Source organism: Solanum tuberosum, unplaced genomic scaffold (genome assembly GCF_000226075.1).
Source record: "Solanum tuberosum cultivar DM 1-3 516 R44 unplaced genomic scaffold, SolTub_3.0 scf00054, whole genome shotgun sequence".
In the NCBI taxonomy this organism is placed as follows: Eukaryota; Viridiplantae; Streptophyta; class Magnoliopsida; order Solanales; family Solanaceae; genus Solanum; species Solanum tuberosum.
Genome location: NW_006238980.1, coordinates 1,688,772 through 1,693,843, shown reverse-complemented (window position 1 = coordinate 1,693,843; position 5,072 = coordinate 1,688,772).

Below are 5,072 nucleotides of genomic sequence, written 5' to 3'. Positions count from 1 at the left end.
GAAAATGAATATAGAAGACCCACTTCCAACTTGGAGAAGAAGAACTCCTTTCTTCAAGTTTCCACAAAACCCTCTCCAACTTGAGAGAGCTTGAGAGAAAAATACTATAGACTAATAATAATTGTTTACTCTAAAACTGTTCCACCTTAAGACTACAATTCTAACTAGTATTTATAGTTTTCACAGATTGTTCTACGGAGGATTGTTCGGAGACATTAGTCGAAATCGCCGATAAACTCGGCGATCCGCCTTTTGGTCAGCTCATCGCCTTCAGTGTCTTGCCTTTAGCATCCTCGCATTCTGGATCATTGGGCGGTACAGTGCTGCTTCGCGGAACTAATCGGCGACTCGCCGACTGCTCTTTTCCTCACCTTTTGATCCACTTCCTTCAAGGCTTCGCGTACTGGAACGAAGGGCAGTTCATGTCGTTTCGGCGACTCGCCAAGTTGAACTCAACGATCCGCAGGATTCCATTTCTTGTTCTTTTTAACCCTATTTTCTCCGTTTTGAGCCTAAGTGTCCATGCTTCCACTAAAAATTTAAATACCTGAAACTTTAGCATTTTAATCAGATATTGAGATAAAACAAGCATTCAAGGACACTATTTCTATTAAAATAAAGCCCTAAATGAGTCCAATTTGTGGACTCATCATCTGTGGGTCGTGCTTATGTCTTATGGATTGGACATCAGACTTAGTGATTTTGGTGCATTGAGTTCCACGGTGAGCTTGTACGAGTCGTATTGGAAAATATAGGTCATGGTTGGTTGCTCGTAGTTGGCCGTCTGAGACTAGATGTTTTCAGTAAGTGGTAGACGACTGACTAGTACGGACCATAGAATAAATGACGGTCCGTACTTGGCGATCAGTGGTCCCAAGCTTGAGGGCCTTATCATTAAGGCTCACTGTACGAGAGGAGTGTATGTCTCGTGTGATGATCTAAGACTCGTAGATTGTTGTCTGTGGTTTGTGATCAAATATGTGAACTTCTAGTAAGGGATGTACAAATGGGCAGTACAATTATGGTTCAGTGTATGGACCGTACATGGGATCCATGGAATGGTCCGATAGTTATTTTCTCAGGGTTAATTGGGTATTTTTCTACTCTTTCAATTCCTAAAGTATGACATTTCTAGCTATTTTGAGGACCTATAACAATTTCTAAGACTCAAACCCTCTTCATTTGCTTTCATTCTCTGAAAAACCTCAAGTCTTCTTCTCCAAGTTTCTCTCAAGGTGAATCAAGGGTTCCTTCAAGCTTTATGTCTCCTGTTCCAAGTTCAACCTAGGGTTTCATCAAGGTATGTGGTAAATTCATCCATGAGTTCCTCTTCACCCATTGAGTCTCAGAAAAAGGTCAAAATCTCTTTTATGATTCTCATCCAAATTATAGGGTTTCATGATTTGTGTATGGGTTTAATTGATTATAAGTTTATTCATCAGGATTGATCTTAATATGCATGATTTGATCATATAATTGTTTTCAATGATGTTTACATGAACCCATGCTATACAAGTATTTTATTTCTAAACTAATCTATGTTGATATGCATGCATGATGATTTAAAGAGTTTATGAATCAAAAATACTTTTAAATAATGTATCAAACATGTTTTATGAAATTGAATATTTTCAATTGAAGTACTTTTCATTATGAAAGATGATCATGATTTTGATGCTTTAGATTAGTATCTTTTATGAGTATGTTATAATATCTTGATTTAAAGGAGTTATTCTTATGATATGAAGTTATGAATGATTACTTGATTCTTACCATTTCAAAGATTATGATATGAATATGATATGATTATGCATGTGTAACACCTCGAAAATCGGTAGATTGAGTTGGAAAGATGTTGCAAAAATTTGTTGTTGCGTATGTTAGACAAGACCACCAACGGACGTACATGATCCTATGGTCCGCAGGAAGTGGTCGTAGGAAGAGTTCGAGACTTGGTGAAATTTTTATTGACCTTGGGTTCTACGGTTAATATCTAGGGACCGTGGGAGATGATCATAGTTTTGATAAGAAAATAATACCTCTCATGTTTGTTCTAGGGATGCTCGTAGAAACTTGTACAGACCGTAGGTCAGTTTGTCGAGTCCTTCTTACGGTCTTAAATCAGGGATATTTGAGTATTTTCCTACCATTTGTACGCATAAACTATGTCATTTTGACCCTATAACTAAGTCATATAACTGCTTTTACTCTTCAAATCTACCTATTTCCCTCTCATTCACTCAAACGCCCAAAATCCCCTCAAGGTTTTCTCTCCAAATTCTCTTCAAGGATTCTCTCAAGCGGATTAGGATTCTTCAAACATTCAAGTCTCCTTCTCTAATTTCAAATCTTGGATTTATCAAGATATGTGGAAAGTTCATCAATGAATTCTCTTTCATCCATTGAGTCCCAAGAAATCCTCAAATTCTTTTATGAATTCTACCCAATTGTTTAGGATTTTATATGATTCTTCATGACTTCAATTATTTATGGTCAAATTCATTATATTTGATCTTATTCATGATTTGATTCAAATAACATATTTTCATTGAATTACATATGAACCCATGACATAGGTCTATGTTATGGTTATGAACTATATTTTGAGACTATACATTCATAATGAAATTGAAGAATTTATCAATTAAGGATGCTTTTAGTTAAAATATCATTATGTTTTATGAAAAATATTTCTTCAAAGTAAAGTATTCTCATTATATAAGATGATCATGATCTAGATGCTTACGATAAGTGTCATTATGAATATGATATGAGATCATGATTTTGAAAGGAGCTATTCTATGATGTGAAGTTTATGATTGGATTGGTATTATTATATTCTTATCTTTCCAAGTATTACGAATATGATATGATTATGCTTATTTCTATTGCGAGTTTACTTGGCACCGAGATGACTTTAGGATGGAGGCACCCCCGTTAGTAGAGGACGGGCCTCTAGTAGCAATTCATTTGTCCCATAACTACATTTCCCATAAGACTTCATTTCGATTGGACATAGTTAGTGGATCTACCTAAGCTTAAGAACATGGTCCTTACCATGACAAGTAGGACAATTTCTTTTCGATATGGGAAAGACACGATCTGATGTTATAACTCACATGGTCTATGTCAATTAATAGTAGACATCCTACAAAAGATTATGATTTTCTTTAAAGAGTTCATGACTTCCTCAAATATTATGATTTAAGCTTATTTTATGATTTTTAAATGTTACATTGACCTTGTTATCAAGATTTGATATGTCTTACTGGGTCATACATCATTATATTCTCAAGACTTAGCGTGTTTCACATATATGTTTATGTATGCTCCCCATATTAAGTACATTCAAAGTACTGATACATTTATCTTTTGTGCCTATATTGTTTCATAATATAGGGTCCAATGTTTCTTCATCCAACCATGACTAGCAGATTTGTTCAATTTTTCTTAGCTTGTGGTGAGTCCTCATTGTTCTAGGGCATGATCACATGTTATGGGTTTTTGTCTATTTCAATCATTTTAATTTTCAAACTTCTTTCATGAGCTGGGGATTTTTGCTAGTCACTTCTATGATATAGAGGCTTGTTGACAAACTTAATATGTTTCTTCTTGTAAGTTCATTCTACTCTTATTTTTAGTATCGTATGTCATTGAAGTATTTAGACTAATATTCCACTTAATCTCTTTACTTTTGTATATTGTTCATCTTAGTGTTATGCTTGTTTCAAGTGGCCTGTTTAGGGTCTTTTGGGGTCCTATTCGCCATGTCACGTCTAGGAGGTAGTTTGGATCGTGAAAACATGTTTCCATTGGGATTTAGCACCGAGAGGACTTTGGGATAGAGGTTCACCCGTTAGTAGAGCGGAGTTCATTAGAAACAATCCCCTTGTCCCATAACTACGTGTCCCTAGAGGACTTAGTCTTAAGTGACTCTAGTTAGTGGATCCACATAAGCTCGTTATTATGGTCCTTACCTTGGAAAGTAGAACACTCTATTTTCGATGTGAGAGTAGTACACTAGACTCATGTTATAGCTCACATGGTTTATGTCGGTTAACAATATCTCCGACAAAAGACTTATGATATGATTATAACTCTTTTTAAAATATTGCATTGACTTTGTATTATGTTTTTTAGAATCACATTATCAATTTTTATGTCATACTTTACTTGGTTATTGCATTATCATGCTTTCAGACTTATTATGTTATTATGCCTATATTCATGCATCTTTCCTCATGCTCTGTACATTCTGAATATTGGTCGCATACATCTCGTATACCTATTGATGAGTGGTGAAGTTCCACTCATTTGAGGCTCTTTTCTTATGATTTTGTGGTAGTCAAGTAAAAAAAGTGGATAATTATTTGTTTAATTGTGATGATTTCAACTATTTGTTGCTTTAAAGGAAATTGATGGACAAGAGTGGAAAAAGAAGTTAAAACTGGCAGAAAATGACCTTTGATATCGCACCTACAGAAAGGAAGTTTGCTTTTGCGAATGGTCAACTGAAGTCAACTGGTCTCTCAAGCGACCAAGCATGGTTCATTTTTTTAAGGAGCCCAAAAAGGCGAGGGTCGCTTTAGCCAACATATGTTCACTTTTGTGAAGTACACTTATGAGAGGCCCAACTATTTGGACAGGGGAAAATTAGAATTTCACGGATTTGGACCCAAATTCTCACAAAGGGCGGAAGAAGAAGACATTAGAAGAGAATCTAATTTTTATCATACAATTGGAGAATATTGAATTTTATCTTTTAGCTTAGACTAGTGAAAAACTTTTAGTATTAGATTTCATATTTTCTGTTGAGATTTTAAAGGCAAGTTTCCTTGTAATTCATCTTTGGATTGAAGATTGTGTTCTTATTAGTAAAATCTCTTACTCTATCTTCTTTTCCTTACTTTGAATTGCATGAATTGTGGGTGTAATTGCTAATTGGATCTCTAATTTCTAATCTATTACTTTTGTCTGTGATTCCATGTTTTCTTGAAATAGGTTTAATCTAGTTTTCTTGTTTGAATTTAAGATTTGAGAGTGCAATCTCAGATCTAGATTTTGATCTTTGT